This window comes from Schistocerca nitens, chromosome 4 (genome assembly GCF_023898315.1).
Source record: "Schistocerca nitens isolate TAMUIC-IGC-003100 chromosome 4, iqSchNite1.1, whole genome shotgun sequence".
In the NCBI taxonomy this organism is placed as follows: Eukaryota; Metazoa; Arthropoda; class Insecta; order Orthoptera; family Acrididae; genus Schistocerca; species Schistocerca nitens.
Genome location: NC_064617.1, coordinates 380585707 through 380604909, shown reverse-complemented (window position 1 = coordinate 380604909; position 19203 = coordinate 380585707).

Here is a 19203-nt window from a genome sequence, read left to right as displayed (position 1 = left end):
AGAGACAATGCCACGTGGGCAGAGGGCCCATCATATGACAGCCCACCCTCTCCCCGATGCTTGCAGCCGCAGCAGGCTTAGCTCTCCACCACACTCTCCCAGTGGCCAGGAGGCAGCTAAGCGAGACGCTACGCCACCGTCCAGTCCTCCAGCCAAGTCTTTATGAGATTGTACATATTGTAATGATTAAAGGAGTAATTGTGGCTATGGCCACATCCTTGAGTAATTGTTTTAAAAATCGTTTTTCACGATACATCTAATACGTAATACATATTAAACAAATAGATATTACAGAGTATCTACCACACGTAATTATTAGCTTCAGAGAAGTTCTGTCACTTCATCTTAACAGAGCACGCTCGACAAGAATTGACGAAAATGTATATGCTAACACGAGATGTGTAATACAGACATAATCCATTCTAACAACTTAAAAGATCGTTGGTATACTATTTTACACCTAACACAACATCAGTTCTACGTGGCACATAGTCTTCATAATTTTCTAGAGATACATGACTTCAAATGTTTATGTAATTCACGCTCGTTTACGATTTTACAGTTGCAGTATTTTTCCATCACTCTGACAGAATGATCATCAATGAATTTATCAATCATTAACTGACGTTCCATTCACGACAGATGGCTCTCCCTGTTTGTTTCACTTTTCTGGCGATCAGAGACACAGGGTGTCACTCGTAAGAGTATTTACGCGTATTTTCCTCCGGTGTTACTACCATCTGTTCCTGTACCATTCGCGAGTGGTGCGTGGAAATAATGTCTGTCGGTAAAACTACGTAATTCCTCGTTGTGTTCATTCTGCGAGATGTGCATGGGACGCTGTAATGGCTCGAAAAGGGATTTTGCAAGCCGCTTCTTCATGGATCATGAATCCCGTTTCCGTAAGATTCTTCCAATGCACCTCAGCATTGCGTCTGATTCATCTACAACTTGCATTATGTAATCATTCTACGTTATCTGGGTCCAAGCTTTCGCTCCAAGGCATTATGTGCTTGTCACTAATCCAATGAAAAGTGCGCGCGTGTACGGCTTCTCATCGGGTAGGCCACTCACCTGGTGCAAGTCTTTTTAACTGACGCTACTTCAGCGACTTGCGTGTCGATGAGCATGAAATGATGATCAAGACAACACAACACCCACCCTCCGAGCGGAGGAAACTACGACTTGGGATGGGAACCGAACCTGGACCCCTCGCTTGGCTTTCTATTGCACTGACTACTTAGCAGGCGAGGCGGACACTGATTCCAATGGCTTACTGCCAGTAGCATAATCGAGCAGTGATGGACCTCTTCGCCTCTGTATATACAGGGTGTATCAAAAAGAATCATCCAATTTAAAGAAAGCATAACTACACTCCTGGAAATTGAAATAAGAACACCGTGAATTCATTGTCCCAGGAAGGGGAAACTTTATTGACACATTCCTGGGGTCAGATACATCACATGATCACACTGACAGAACCACAGGCACATAGACACAGGCAACAGAGCATGCACAATGTCGGCACTAGTACAGTGTATATCCACCTTTCGCAGCAATGCAGGCTGCTATTCTCCCATGGAGACGATCGTAGAGATGCTGGATGTAGTCCTGTGGAACGGCTTGCCATGCCATTTCCACCTGGCGCCTCAGTTGGACCAGCGTTCGTGCCAGACGTGCAGACCGCGTGAGACGACGCTTCATCCAGTCCCAAACATGCTCAATGGGGGACAGATCCGGAGATCTTGCTGGCCGGGGTAGTTGACTTACACCTTCTAGAGCACGTTGGGTGGCACGGGATACATGCGGACGTGCATTGTCCTGTTGGAACAGCAAGTTCCCTTGCCGGTCTAGGAATGGTAGAACGATGGGTTCGATGACGGTTTGGATGTACCGTGCACTATTCAGTGTCCCCTTGACGATCACCAGTGGTGTACGGCCAGTGTAGGAGATCGCTCCCCACACCATGATGCCGGGTGTTGGCCCTGTGTGCCTCGGTCGTATGCAGTCCTGATTGTGGCGCTCACCTGCACGGTGCCAAACACGCATACGACCATCATTGGCACCAAGGCAGAAGCGACTCTCATCGCTGAAGACGACACGTCTCCATTCGTCCCTCCATTCACGCCTGTCGCGACACCACTGGAGGCGGGCTGCACGATGTTGGGGCGTGAGCGGAAGACGGCCTAACGGTGTGCGGGACCGTAGCCCAGCCTCATGGAGACGGTTACGAATGGTCCTCGCCGATACCCCAGGAGCAACAGTGTCCCTAATTTGCTGGGAAGTGGCGGTGCGGTCCCCTACGGCACTGCGTAGGATCCTACGGTCTTGGCGTGCATCCGTGCGTCGCTGCGGTCCGGTCCCAGGTCGACGGGCACGTACACATTCCGCCGACCACTGGCGACAACATCGATGTACTGTGGAGACCTCACGCCCCACGTGTTGAGCAATTCGGCGGTACGTCCACCCGGCCTCCCGCATGCCCACTATACGCCCTCGCTCAAAGTCCGTCAACTGCACATACGGTTCACGTCCACGCTGTCGCGGCATGCTACCAGTGTTAAAGACTGCGATGGAGCTCCGTATGCCACGGCAAACTGGCTGACACTGACGGCGGCGGTGCACAAATGCTGCGCAGCTAGCGCCATTCGACGGCCAACACCGCGGTTCCTGGTGTGTCCGCTGTGCCGTGCGTGTGATCATTGCTTGTACAGCCCTCTCGCAGTGTCCGGAGCAAGTATGGTGGGTCTGACACACCGGTGTCAATGTGTTCTTTTTTCCATTTCCAGGAGTGTATTATGTTATTTGAGATATGTGTGTGAACAATGTACTGTTGGAAAGAGAAAACTCTCGAATTTTGAATGGTTCCTACTAGGTGCACCAGTGTTCGTCCACTTCAATTCAAGTAAAAATAGTGTCGAGACAACAGAAACCGTTTTGTGTTCTACGTTTTGCGCAGTGCGGGTCAGTAATAACCATTCAGCGTATCTCTCGTACTAGGTATGGTGTGGATCCTCCTACAGCACAGAGCATTAGACGATGGCATGAACAATTTCGAGAAACAGGATGTTTTTGTAAAGGCAAATCGCCGGGCTCTCCCCTAATGTCTGACATAGACGTCGAGCGCATCCGCCTTAGTTTCACAAGGAGTCGGCAGATATCCGTTCGCCGTGTATATCGACAGCTTAACATGCCCCCGATGTCCGTTTGGCATGTGTTGAGTTGACGTTTACACATGAAACCATACAAAATTCGGCTACTGCAAGCTCTTCATGAAAGTGACAAACAACAACGTGTGGAGTCCTGTTATTTCGTTCTTGGCAAGATGAGGGATGACAGTTTTCTTCCACGCTTAACATTTAAATGGAAATGTGAACCGTTATAAAGTGAGAATATGGGGTACGTAACAACCACACGAAGTTGTACAACATGAGAGGGACTCTCCAAAATGTGATGTGTTTTGTGGAGTTTCACGGGAAAAGGTGTATGGTCCATTTTTCTTTGCCGAGAACACTGTTACATGAAGTACATATCTCGATATGGCTGAGAACTTCCTTTTCACAGTTAGAGACTGATTCGAACGACTTCATTTACCAACAGGATGAGGCACCTCCACACTGGCATCTGGAAGTGCGGGAATTTTTAAATGAAAGAATTACTGAAAGATGGATCGGTCGTACTGGACCAAATGATTCAGCCTTACATTACTGGCCTCCGAGGTCACCGGACCTGACTGTACGTGATTACGTCTTGAGGGGGTTTATAAAAGACTCTATGTGCCTCCGTTAGCAACAACAATGAATGAACTGCGACATTGCATAGCAGCAGCTGTGGAACCTGTAACTCAAGACATGCTCGCTGCAGTGTGGGAACAATTTGAATACTGCGTTGACACATGTCGTGGATCTCAAGGGGCTATAACATTCCACAAGCCACTGTACTGTGTACGGTGGGGGCTACATCTTAACAGTATTATCAATTTTCTTTCCTATTCCACATATACTGATGGAGTAAAAATGACTTTCTTTATAGCTCTGGATCTATTATGACCGCTACACCAGACATAGTTCTTTTAATGGCAAGAATGTAGAGGAATAGTTCTCCTGAGCAATGATCAAAAACGTCTTACTACTGCACCTTTAACTATACATGATAACGGATTTCGACTAGAGTGTATACCACCCCCACACGGACACTGAGCGTACTCGTACCCTCTCTTCAATTGAATGACAGTGCACTGTGTGATTCATATTATGCGTACACTATATCACAAAAGTGTCTAGACACCTACATTTGGGCCGGCACGTATGGCCGAGCGGTTCTAGGCGCTACAGTCTGGAACCGCGTGACCTCTACGGACGCAGGTTCGAATCCTGCCTGGGGCATGGATGTGTGTGATGTCCTTAGGTTAGTTAGGTTTGAGTAGTTCTAAGTTCTAGGGGACTTATGACCTCAGATGTTAAGCCCCATTGTGCTTATGAAGCATTTGAACCTACATTTGTTTTGTAGGAGCTTAAACAGGAATCCATGAAAAAAAAAATACAATGGTTTTCTGAGCCGATTCTTGCGCCTGTATGGGAACTGTACTGAGAAATCAGATTCGTTATACCCTCATGTCAGATTACAGTATGTGGTGGAGAGTACATTACCACCCATATTCAAGTGGAGTATACCGACCTAACACGATCTTAGCAGCTACATGATGTGGCTGCTTCCCAGGTCAGCCACAACCAAGCACGTAACGTGATTTGATCAATGGTAGTGTTTTGGGAAACCACATTTTTCATGTATGTTTTACATTTCTGTCAGCCCAACAACTGCTTCCGCCATATGTACCCATTCCACTTCAGATCGGTTACGCCTAGGTGTTTTACAAGAGCCACTGTTTTCAGCCATAGTGCAGTGGGACAGTACTGGATTTCTTCCACTATGCACTCACGCTGTGTTACATCAGTTTCAACTTCATTTCTCACTGTACCAATCTTCGATCCTCTGTAATTCCCTGCTGTCTACTGGCATTACCATCTACCATCTTCTCCTTCTTACAGACAACTGCATCATCTACGACCAGCCTTTTGCGTATTGCTCAAATGGTTCAAATGGCTCTAAGCACTATGGGACTTAACATCTGAGGTCATCAGTCCCCATGTATATTGCAAAATCATAGTAAACCACGCCCACTTTATTATTTACCTAGCTTTGCCAACCTCACACTCTCTTCCTTACTTATGGAAAGCAGTTCATGACGTACTTCCAATTCTGCTTTTAGCATATGAGCCACATTTTTCCCGCGACATGATCTCCAACCAGGAAATTCAGAATAGTACCCCTCCCCACCACTCCAGACAACTTGCCCGCCCTGGACCGACAGGTTTCAACTTGATAGCCATCTCCCATCACCCGAGATAGATGTGGACTCTCAAGACTGGTCGACGCCGGTGGCCGACAGCGCCGTTGACCGAGGGAGGTAGCGCACTGGACTCGTTTCGGAAGGACGACAGTTCAAACCCGCATCTGGCCACCCAGATTTAGGTTTCCCTGAATCACTTGAGGCAAATGCCGGGATGGTTTCTTTGAAAGGGCACGGCCGATGCCCTTCCCCATCCTTCCATAGCTTGTGCTCCGTCTCTAATGACCTCGATGTCGACGGGACGTTAAATACTAATTTCCTCCTCCGCTGCCGTTGCCGCCGTCAGTCTCCGCTGCTGCTGACCGCTGCAGACTCGAACTCAGCACGCCTTCTTCTTTATTTCTTGGAGTTCCGCTCCTAATGTTCCCAAACCTAACTTTTTTTACCGATTCTCAACATGCAACTACTGTAAAATCGTATACTCAGAGCCCCCACGCAAACTGCATGCTAGGGAGTTCGCTTGGAGGCTCAGAGAGTAAGATTTTGCAGCAGTTGTGTGTACGTGGATCGGTAGCAAAAGTTAGGTGTGGGGAAAGGAGGAGAGAAACTTCAAGAAAGAAGAAGAAGAGTATGCAGTCAACTCCTGAGTTCGAGTCTGTAGTGCCAGCACCAGCAGACACCTCGAAGACGGCACGGTGTGAGGTGTCGCACCGTATATCGCTCCTAACTAGAGCCTGTGTATCGGGTGAATGACTCATTCGTCCCGGCCGTGGCAATTCTGACAACCGGTGGCGACTTCGTCCATCAGCATCAGCATTGGGAACATCCAGCAGCAGTACAGTAGAAGCAGCAAGCATGACCGATAAGTTAAGTACATACGCCGATAGTGTCAATACATGTGAACCCACAGAGCTATTGTCAGTGATAGAGCTTCAGACGAATAAGCAGTCACACATCATGTGTGGTTCAAATAATGTTAGTGGCCAGTTAGTCTCAATTCTGAATGCAGTGATAGGGAGCTTGATAGGGACAAATTAGAGAGTGGAACATAGTTTTCAAACACTACATCGTCACAATTAATGCAAATTTTCTAGAAATGCAATCTAGTATAAGGCCATTGAGGACAAAGATGGAAAAAGCAAATTCTGATCTGAATTCAAAGGCTGAAAGTGTAAAAGGTGAGGTGGACAAAATTAAATCAGATATTGAAAGGGTTACTGATACAAAAATTAAAAGTTATAATGGCAGACACGGGCAAAATTTCTGAGGAGGTTGGCCTTGATAAAACCAGAGTCGTTACAGTAGAAAAAGATTTCGGGGAAAAGTTGGAGGAGGAGGAGGAGGAGGAGATTAGTGTTTAACGTCCCGTCGACAACGAGGTCATTAGAGATGGAGCACAAGCTCGGATTAGGGAAGGATGGGGAAGGAAATCGGCCGTGCCCTTTCAAAGGAACCATCCCGGCATTTGTCTGAAGCGATTTAGGGAAATCACGGAAAACCTAAATCAGGATGGCCGGACGCGGCTTTGAACCGTGGTCTATCCGAATGAGAGTCCAGTATGGGAAAAGTTGGAAAAGATACGAGACGAACTAGTTAGTGATATTAACAGTTGTATCCTGAGGCAAAATGCGCTTGAGGAAGTGACCACTAAATCGGTTAACAATTTTTCAGGTAGAGTACTAGTATGCGAGAAAGAAGTACCTAAGAGCATTTTGAAGCTGTATTAATTAAAGAAGCTGTGCAGCATGTGCAGCAGTTTGAAGACAGCAGCAAATCAGGCTACTACTGTGTTGTGTGTTCCACGGGGTAGTTCAACAACAAAGTGTTTGGCAAATGTTGTAACACACCATCCAGTTGATTCTCTTGCTGCATGTAAAGATGGTTCTTTTTGTGAGGAATGTCGGAAGAGGCAGAAATTGAGTTCGCGTAAAGGCATGTTGAGGGCAATGCACAGTCGTGGGAAAATTTAGTGAGTGCTTCATTTTATACCTTTGAAATGTTTGAGATTTGATTCCCGGACAAATTCTGGAGTGAAGTGAAACAAACGCGACTCCAGAATGACTCCCTAAACGGAAAAATTTCAAACATGAAAGTGGGTCGATGCGGGATTTTTGTGTGAGTGAACTGGCTAAGCTGACGCATATAAACCGTCAGCTGGGAGAGTGTTGACGGAGATTACGACGCTCAAGAGATTTGACTACCGAAATTTTCACAATGGGATCTCGTCCATAGTCTGACAAATTCCATTGACGAATCTTTAGATTCCACAGAGAAACTTAAACAGGCGTTGAAATTCAAGCCACATAGTTAGAACAGTAGGCAGAGAAATAGGTACCAGAATGGAAATTATAATGATCATAACAGAAATAATTATCACCAATAATAATTTTCACAGGGGAAATGGAAACAGGACCTTTCATTACGAAAATCAAAATAGGGAACGAAGATCTGAAGGGCAACGCCAGAATATAAGAAATTAGGTTGGTTGGTTGGTTTGGGGGATTAAAGGGACCAGACTGCTAGGGTCATCGGTCCCTTGTTCCAAGACTTGAAAACGCCAACACAGAGTAAGAACGAAAAATGGAAAAGATGACAGACGACACAGGACGAGAGAAACTTAGACAAAGACCAGACAAAACGAATTAAAATCACACAGAGTGTGACGGTGGTTGGCCGACCATAGAGAAAAAAAAGGGAAAAGCCAACCACCGAGAAACATATTAAAAACTCAGGCTAAAACTGTAGGCCAGAAGCCAGACTCAATACTAAATAAAAATAGACACTTAGAGCAAATGATAAAAGCCCCCTGCCCGAATAAAACGCAAAACTAAGCCTGTCATGGCAGTGTCATCATGTAAAAAGGCACGGAGCGTATCAGGCAGCGCAAATGTCTGCCTGACCACAGCTAAAAGGGGGCAGGCCAACAAAACGTGGGCCACTGTCAAAGCCGCCCCGCGGCGACAGAGAGGAGGGTCCTCGCGGCGCAGTAAGTAACTGTGCGTCAGCCGGGAGTGACCAATGCGGAGCCGACAAAGGACAGCTGAGTCTCTGCGAGTGGCTCGCATGGATGACCGCCACACAGTAGTCGTCTCCTTGATGGCACGGAGTTTATTAGGGGCGGTCAGACCGCGCCATTCAGCGTCCCATAGCGCGAAAACTTTGCGGTGTAAGACTGCTCGTAAATCAGTCTCCGGGAGGCCAATGTCCAGGTTTGGTTCACTGGTGGCCTGTTTGGCCAGGCGGCCAACATGTTCATTGCCCGGGATACCGATGTGACCGGGGGTCCGCACAAAGACCACAGAGCGGCCGCAACGGGCAAGAGTATGCAGGGACTCCTGGATAGCCATCACCAGACAAGAACGAGGGAAACACTGGTCGAGAGCTCGTAAACCGCTCAGGGAATCGCTACAGATGACAAAGGACTCACCTGAGCAGGATCGGATATACTCTAGGGCACGAAAGATGGCGACCAGCTCAGCAGTGAAAACGCTGCAGCCAGCCGGCAAGGATCGTTGTTCGTAATGGTCCCCTAGAGTTAGAGTATAACCGACACGACCAACAACCATCGAACCGTCAGTGTATACAACGCCAGATACGTGGCTAGCATGGAATAAAAGCGGCGGCGGAAGGCCTCCGGAGGGACTGAGTCCTTCGGGCCTGTGCCAAGTCGAGCCGAAGGCGAGGGCGAGGAACACACCATGGGGGTGTACGCAAAGGGGCCCGGTAAGAGGGTGGAACAAGAAATTAGAGATCGCCGCATCTGAAGTCAGGAGGTAGTGAAATAAACCGGCATTGAAAAGAACACGTTATTTTAAAAATTCTTTGGTGTTGAAAATTCGGCAGGGCTCGGTGTAACAGGAAAACAGTCAGCGCAGGGAAGGCGCGAATGACTGGCCACTCACGGGCTGAGTTGCTTTCTGAATCGTCCGCAGTCTCGTGAGTATCGTGAAGGTTTAATATTCTACGAACAGGGAGTTCTTCATCCTTTACAAAGAAAGATAACCCGCAATGGAAAATAATGGATGTAACACAGTAATGTGAAATACAATAATGAACATAGTACAAGCAACTTTTTATTGGTTTATACAATTCATCCTTTCCTTCTTCCGCTTCTTTCTAAAGCCACCATCTTCCTGAGCTCTTTCACGAAACTTTATCTCTAATTTTGCAATTGAGCTTTTATTACATTTTATCCACAGTTGGAATATCATCTAGGAATATTTCAACATTATCTTTGTACACCCTGCTGTTTACATTGTTCTTCATGTAATGTTCCTGAATCATATTTCACAAACAAGGTCTTTCGCAGGACAATTTTATAATTTTTCGATGTGGTCAGTGGTCCACTCCTCCTTTGACATACTGAAAGCGACTAGATCTTGCTGTCACGTGCAGAAAACTCATTGACGTTTTGAACATGAACTGGCCCCTTGCTGCAGAAATACGCACATGTACGCCCAGATAATAAGGCTGGATTAGTTGTTTCGAGAATTACAGCTGACGGCACCAACGTCTTGTCTCCGCTAATGTACAGGCAAAGACAGCAGGTGTTCTAGAATCCGTCGGAAATATCCGTGTCCCGCCTCTAACAACCGATTGTCTGTGGCCTGTTAATGCAGTCCTACGTAGGCAGTTAAACGCAGGAGACTGTGACCAACCCCTATTGGGATATTATTATTTCTTTCCTTTCTCAGACGTTATGTCTGGTTAAAAATGGGAAGTGACGCGGACCTTGATCAAGCGTGACTTCCTTTTAACATTACGGTATATGTTACATTGCATTTAGGAACTTTCGGGTAATTGAACATGTACCAATAATTAGAGATTTCTGTAGTTGTATATATATGTTTGGATGTAGCTGTATTGCGTTGATGTACTGGTGGATATTGTGTGGTATGACTCCTGTAGCTGATAGTATAATTGGTATAATGTCAACTTTATCCTGATGCCACATGTCTTTGACTTCCTTAGCCAGTTGGACGTATTTTTCAATTTTTTCTCCTGTTATCTTCTGTATGTTTGTTGTATTGGGTATGGATATTTCGATTAGTTGTGTTAATTTCTTCTTTTTATTGGTGAGTATGATGTCAGGTTTATTATGTGGTGGTGTTTTATCTGTTATAATGGTTCTGTTCCAGTATAATTTGTATTCATCATTCTCCAGTACATTTTGTGGTGCATACTTGTATGTGGGAACGTGTTGTTTTATTAGTTTATGTTGTATGGCAAATTGTTGATGTGTTATTTTTGCTACATTGTCATGTCTTCTGGGGTATTCTGTATTTGCTAGTATTGTACATCCGCTTGTGATGTGATCTACTGTTTCTATTTGTTGTTTGCAAAGTCTGCATTTATCTGTTGTGGTATTGGGATCTTTAATAATATGCTTGCTGTAATATCTGGTATTTATTGTTTGATCCTGTATTGCAATCATGAATCCTTCGGTCTCACTGTATATATTGCCTTTTCTTAGCCATGTGTTGGATGCGTCTTGATCGATGTGTGGCTGTGTTAGCTGATACGGGTGCTTGCCATGTAGTGTTTTCCTTTTCCAATTTACTTTCTTTGTATCTGTTGATGTTATGTGATCTAAAGGGTTGTAGAAGTGGTTATGAAATTGCAATGGTGTAGCCGATGTATTTATATGAGTGATTGCTTAGTGTATTTTGCTAGTTTCTGCTCGTTCTATAAAGAATTTTCTTAAATTGTCTACCTGTCCATAACATAGGTTTTTTATATCGATAAATCCCCTTCCTCCTTCCTTTCTGCTTAACGTAAATCTTTCTGTTGCTGAATGTATGTGATGTATTCTATATTTCTATATTCTATATTATTATTATCAGAAATGCAAATCAAGCAGCAAAGATTTTCCAACTTCCAAGAATTAGAAAATTAGAAAATGTCTAAAACATAAAAAAGAACTTTCACTTAAGTTGGAGGAGAGAACTGACACGTATGTGAAGACAGCATGATATGGCAGGATTTCACACAGATCGCAGATACTCAAAATAAGTCTGTAGGTTTTGCAGATTGTAGTGACTGTCTTAAGTTGCTGGCTTTCCGTGATTGCAGTACTAGTAGCCTGCTGCAGTACTTGAATACCTGCAAGTGGCAACCTTCTGGCGTCAGCAAAATCCATTCTCGTGAAAAAGTTTATAACAAGTATGCATAAGAGACCTGCGGCCATTCAACAAAGGAGCACGAGAAAGCCTTCTAGATATTCCATAGACACTGCTAGAAATAGGAGCACGGTAGCCCATTGCAAGTGCAAGAGACGTGCTTCCTCACCCATCAATAATTTCTCGACACGAAAAAGAAATAGCGGACAGGATATGGAGGATGGTACAATTGACACGTGGACAGGTGTGTGCACTAAAAGGCATTATCTTACTTTTACGACGCATCCAGCGTCGTTCGAGTCGCAGTGCGAAAATCGGATTTTGTTTGTTGCAGAGTTATCTCTTGTTGGAAGAAATTGCAACAAATGTGCGGGACGAAACTGTAAGTAACATAAGCAAGTTAGTGATACTTACAAGCAATCTCTTGAAGGTTACGTTCGTCACCAATCAGGAGGCAAATGTGAAAAAGTCACTAGAGCACTGTCGCCGCCTTCCATACGACAACCACTCCCTCAGAACTGTTCTACGCCACACCCTTGAGGAAAAATGGTTGCAGGAATACTGTCCTAACATCCGCCCATCGTTGCAATCAACGAAACATACCGTAACTTATTTAAAAAGGTGTAGCCACATGGAAGACTCACGGTTGTAGTTTAGCGTGAAGCAGTACGGTGAGACTCGCTGGGATACTTAGTATGTCATGCTAAAATCCGTGTCTATGCAGCGTGAACAAATTGTTGAAGTTTTAAGTGAATTCGTAAACTAACGCTTGTGGGGATCTGGCATTACCAGGTAGTTGATAAAGTAATTCATTTCCTCGAAGTATTTCAAGGGGCCACCAAGACTACAGAAGCTGCAGTGATACAATGGTGCAGTTGCTTGTGCCATTGGTGTACCAGGTATAGGAAAACTGCTCAGAATGCGGCGGACAGTACCATAAGCACAACAATATATGTAAAAGAAAGCGTTTATAAACCAATAAAATTTATATTTTGGTTAAATATTTTAAACACCTATAACTGGGTAAGAAACCGTATTTGAAGAAGACGATGTGCCTCAATATTGTCAAACATTTGTGGGGAAATAATGTAACGTTGTTGCTTTAATTTGCTATGAAAGCGGTGCTGACAGACAATAAAAGCGGGTTAAAAGCTGTGAGCTGTCTGGGGAAGTTAACCTTGCATTACTGCGCAACTGTTTCACTAGGTATCCAGTCTAGCTTACCAAATTCTCAACCAGACTAACATTAATTATAATCTTTTAATAGTCGTACGACAACCGGTGATATATATATATATAAAAGAGAATTTAAACAAAAAGAAATAAATCAGTTTATATTTGGAAATTTATTTTAACATTGATCATTGAAATTTCAGCATATTAAACTTGATTCATAACTAAACTGGTGCCTTATTTAGGATTGTAAAAATGTGAGATTGTAATCTTACGGAACATATCAAATATGGAGCCAAGATTGGGAGACTGCATACAACACTGCATTCATAAAATAACACACGAAGAACGTTGAAACATATGCAAGAGGAAATTAACCACAACCAACCGATTCAATTTTCACCCAAAGAAGTTACGTTCGTAGCACAATCATGTCCGTCATGTAATTACCACACACTGGTATACTAAATTCATACTAACTCCCTCTGAAATCTTCCTATAAAGAATACCTGAGGGCTACTTTGATGATTACACCACATGCTTCACGTGGTCAACTTGGTTTACACAAAGAGTGTACTCCACAATAATTTTGATAATTAAAATAAATTAGATCGAAAAGCAATTTACAAAAGAAAAACCTCGAACTGGTTACTATCGTCTTACTATTAACCTGATGGGTCAAACAACTGTATAAACACGTGGTACTGGTCTCACAAAGTACACCCCACGTGGGTTGAACATAAAAGAAAAGTTGCTATATTGAAAAATATTGTCAAGTCGAGACGTTATAATCTCACGCACATTCGCATTTAAGATTGATGATCTTAGTTAGAGTTACTGATCAACACGTGGTTCCACTTTACTCACAAAGTAGTGGCAAAGTAACTACCGGAATATATTCTGAACTTCACACTCGAATTACACTGCATTGCAATTTAAGATAACATTAGATATTTTATAGCTAAACCTGAAATAAAGGTGATTAAATTTTCAGTTAGGCTGAACTTAAGAAATCCATTGTCTTACGGGACTTAGCAGACACGCGCTTAGCCGCAGATCTTACCACTTCAGACGCTCACCGCGGACAGACTGACCTGGGCTCCTACCAAGGGTGCTTCCGTATACAAAACGGAAGTGACCAGAGAGGCAGCTTCCTATACCAACATGACAAGGGACAGACAGGACCATACTAAGGATAGAAACCTCTTTGCTTTTAGAAAGCGTAGCTACCTGTTCCGACGTTGGTCCTACTGTTCTCTAGCAGACAGCATGCAACTAGAAATACATTTGCTCATTCATTCTTTCACACAGAAGGGAAGGGGGATGACAGTATCTTATCATATACAGTATATAAAAGAAAGCGGATGTAGGTTCCGTATGAGACTGTGTGACATGAATTACATATAAACTGTGTTTTAAAGTGTAGTAGTGTGACAGATCGTTCTTGTTTGTGTGTAAAAGTAACACGTTTCACTGCTCAGTCTCTCCCAGATAGTCAGAAACACCACAGTAAATTTAGAAGAGGAATTTATGCTGTAAATGACAACAGATTTAAGAAATTAACATGAAAGGAATCCGACAGAGACCTTTCAATAGCAGTGCTGAATGCGAGTGCTCGATACCTCTTAAGTGTAAACATGGAAATAAAGTCAATGAATTTGCTTCCTTTATTTATAGTACCCTGATGCGTCATCTAAAGCAACTCTCGATAACTGAGACGGAGGAAGTTTATGCCACAGCGCTGCACTACGAGGTAAACGTGATGTTGGTTAGATATTCTAAATAAATATTTTGTCAGTACCAATGTCCTCAATGTTTGATCGTATAGTGGTGGAAAGACGTAAATTCATGTGAGCAATACAACAAATTTATTAGCAGCTACGTGATGTAACATATTTGTCCTCGATGCAGGCATGTTGTATTATTTGCAAAATCTCATACAGAGAACGAAGACTCAGCATCGACGCCTTCAAAACGTGCAGAGAGTGTGGAACGTGAGAACAGTCCTGCCCTGATATAATCTTCAAACTTCCGTGTGTGTCAACAAAAACTTTGAAGTACTTCCCATTTCCTTCAACACTATTACAAAAAAATTCGATAATTATTAGGGCAGCCTTTAATAAAATTAACTACTTTCAATGCATCACAAGGTATGTACTTTTTCACATGCACTTAACAGTAAGTCGGTTTAACAATTACAAGCAATGAGATGTAAATCATCATCTTGTTACTGATGTTGGAGCCATAAGTTATTTTAATGTAACACCCGAGGTGAAGTACTGTGTCGGTAAATACTGTGCGAAGCAAAAAAACCGCTCGCATAAGGGCCGCAGAGATTTCGTTCTGCGCCCGCAGACGTGAGGAGCAGCCGTGCCGCACGGGCGCCCGAGCTGACTCGGGTTCTGTCGGGTCCCGGTGCTCGATCGCACAAGACGAGGTTTTAAACCTCGGCATGTTATGAAGTACTAGCGCCGCTAGGGGCGCTCCACCTTCAGTCTTGAGTGTTTGTGATGGAACTTTCATGAGGGGCTGGGGTATACTTGGGTTGTTTTTTTTTTTTTTTTTGGTAAAGATGAAAAGATAGAGGGACAGTAGAAGAAACGGAAAACGAACGGCCCATTTGGCTGGCCGGGGTATTATTTAATACTGACAGATGAAAGGATAGTAGAAGGGACAGTGAAAGAGAGAAAACGAACGGCCCATTGACTAGCCGGTTGTTTGCAGCTACATGACAGAGTAAAGGAGAGGAGGAGAAACAGTAAGAGATGAGTGAAAGCGAATGGCCATTGTCCTGGCCTCATCTTCGTGGCGGCGTCGGTGACGGCGGTGGCAGACAGTCTTGAAGGGAGGGGATGAAGGGGAGGGGGGGGGGGCGAAAGAGAAGTGAAATGGGAAAGTGGTTAGACCTAGATTGGGGCGGTGAGGGGGGAGGGGGGTGGATGGCATGACGTGGTGATGAAATGAAGCGATGATATCGAAAAGATGAAGTGACATGAAAGTGACCAGCGAATATGGAGTCATGGGGGGCGAAAGAGGTGGTCAGGCCAGCGGGTAGTGGCCAGATGGTGGACATGGGTGCCCAGGGATAGGATTGGGGGATTGGGAGACTGGCGGGTTTGCTGGTAGAAGGAAGCAGGGCCACGGTGCGGCTCGCCCGGCTGAGCGGGTAGCGCGAGTCGAGGCTCGCCCGGCAGTCATAGCTGCGGTCCCGGGCGGGACGCGCATGGTCGATACACGCCTCTGATTGCGGCTATAAAGAGGGTCCAGAGAATATTATACAATGCGTAAAGAAGGTTGACAAAGATTTGGGACTGAAAAATTTATTGTATAAAAGGGAAGCGAATGACGGTGTGAATGTATGTCTGACGGAAAAAGTGAAGTGAATCATGGAATTAATATATGTTCGGTGGAAAAAGTGAAGTGAATGATGGAATGAATGTATTTTTCGTGCAAAATTCTGTGATCAGAAAAGAGGCAGAGTTGGATCTGAATTTGATGAAGGTGGGATGTATGACGAATTCTGATAGCTACTACTCAGTGGCAACAACTATAGTAATGTAGGTGAAAGTAATGGCGATGATTTTGTATCAGGGAAACTAGGTGAAATTATCTGTGAAGGCGACGAGGCAGTGATCTTCGTCAGCTTGAAATGAATTTTGTGGTATATCTTGAAAGGGTCCTGTAGTCCCACTCCATTATCATTTTATTTAGTTTCCAGTGATAAAAAACTCTCTGGCAGGCGTGAGTGAATGAATGTGGGTGTGTTTCATGTTGTTATACGGTGGTTTAGTCTGCTGCTGAGAATCAGCGGTAGTCGCACATAAATGGCCAACCCCTGTCGTTTTCAGGTAGGCAAAGAGGTTTGCTCGACTTGCGTGAAAGTTACCGGTGTTAGGTTGGTGGCGGAAGCCTCATCTCTGGGTTTTCCTGGCCACGGAATCACGTGGGAGACCTTGGAGTGTGTGAGACGGTCAGTCTGCTTCCAGCGCGCTGAGGGTCTGCAGCCGAGCTCTCTTCGAAGGAGGGTGAGTTGGTTTGACCGCGTGGCGCGTTGTCTCGTTGTGAGAGGGGAGCTTCTAGCTTTTGGTCTCGCGTCTCGTCTTATGAAGATTGTTTAACCTTGTCGCAGCAAGGAATGCAAGGATTCTGTAGACTTTCAGTTTGATTCCTGCTGCAGACTTTGATCCGTAAGAACGTAACACAAAGGTGTTGCATATGTAAGAAGTGCGCCCTCGGTTCAGTGGGAATGTTTGTCTGCGTGCAACTGCGTCTGTATACGTTCTAATCGTTACTGAACTTTAATAATTTTGCCTCTTCGTGAATTTTCTTCGTCTCATTTACCTTATGTCCGCTGGAAGCCATCCTCAGGGTTTAATATTAGAGTTTGCTGGCCCACTGCCATCACCCTTTGTCCATTCAAATGTGCGTCCTGAAAAATGTTAATTGTTCGCGGCTGCTTGGTTTAATGTGGTTAAAACTTGGCCACGGTATGTAGAAACTGTCTCCGCAAACCACGTGGGCATACGACTGCGTTGTCAATTGTGTACCGTTTCACAAGAAATTGTACTTAGTTACCAGACAACAGCAGTTGTGTAGATGCATTACATCAATGTTTTATGGAATAAATAATTTTGCTGTGTACCGATGTTACGTCTCTATTACCTACGCCATTTACCTTGTAGTTTCCTTATTAGCCTATTCATAGCATTTCCATGTGAACAGGTCCAATAATTAGTGTTCCCTTTTTATTTAGAATAGATGTTGTTTTCAGGAGTGCTGCTGCAAGCTGCTCTTATGCAGTGTTCACGCATTGTTTACTTTATTTTAATATTTGAATCCCGTGAACAATGCCTGGACCAAACTAGTAATTACATCCCATTCTTTACGAGTGATAGTACAATGAATGTTCTCTTATGAGTCTTTTTTCTCATGATTAAATTAATTAATTTTGCGATTCAGCCGAACCCTTTATTTGGCGTGTGGCTAGAGTTGGTGGCGACCCAATCTTTTATATTGATTTCAATGTCAGATAGCATTTTCTTATTCAAAGTGAGCTTCACATAACGCCAATTTTTTCCACAACTTACACATAGTGACCATGACGCAAGCTAACTTACAATCTACATGCGGATATATTTGTGAAGACGGCATAGCAATAGTCTTGTCAGCTGTTGATGAATTTTATTATACAAGGTGAGTCACTAACTATTGCCACCAAGAATAAGTCCGAAAGTATGATAGCAGATGAAAAGTTTGTAGGACAAATGTTGCATGGGACAATGGGGCCCATAATATGACGTTTGGTTCTTGTTGCTAGGTGGGGTCGCATCAAGAATATGAAGGTCAACTTTTTTTTAAATGGGACGCTATAGTTTGGTACTTATTTTCTGATAGCGGCTATCGAGACGAATCTAGTGATGTATAACAGTAAGCTCTTTGAAGGTCAAAGAGGTGGCATGTACGTCCATTTACTGAAGGTGTTCGAAGTGATGACCATTGATATCAATGCAGTGCTGCAATCATCTTATGGATTGAATGGTATTCCTTATCACTTGGGCACTTATCGAAGCACATGCTAGTAGGGGGACAAGGGTGATGCCACCCCACTCTCCATTGTTGCCAAATTTATTCAAGACGGCGGCGATGACGTCATCCAAGATGGCGGCATGTAGACTTGGCAAAAGTGCATGACGTTCTCCAAGATGGCGGATTTTGGCGGGAAAATAGACCAATTGTGCTACATCCACCTACTAAACCTCAAGAAAAAATGGCGGGAATTTTGAATTTTGGCGGAGAAATAGTCCAATTGTGCTACGTCCACTAACCTAAGCCTCCAGAAGAAAAAATGGCGGGAAGTTTGAATTCCAACAGGATAATGCATGCAAAACCATACTTCTCTTTATTATTATTATTCATTATTATTGATAATCATTTATTAACATTCATTATCATTTATTAACATTCATTATCATTCATGGTCATTTATTATCATTCATTATCATTTATTATTATTGACCTGCCTCCAATAGAAAATTCGCTCAAAATTCAAATTCCTACACCATAATGGCTGCAAAACCTTACTTTTGTTTATTATTATTATTCATCATCATTTATTAACATTCATTATCATTCATTGTCATTTATCATCATTCATTATCATTTATTATCATTCATTATCATTTATTATTATAGGCCTACCTCCACTAGAAAATTGCACCAAATTCAAATTCCAACACGTTATTCTCTCGAAAACTGTACTTCTATGTATTATTATCATTTATTATTTATTCAAGATGTCCGATTTTCTCGGTGAGAAAGCCATTCTCCTTAAATCCATAACAAAAATCTATCACAAGTTCATATCCCCAACACCATGATTGATCACAAGTACAAGCATTCTCCGTCACTTACCTTTTTTCACTGGTAGCCTATCATAATCTCATCAAATAATAAACTGCACTTTTAGTAACGTAATTCACATCCTTTGATTTAGCAGGGGGGAAGGGACTGTAGACTTTATTTCAAGCAGTACGGTCATCACTTGTTCTCCAACACAGTCAG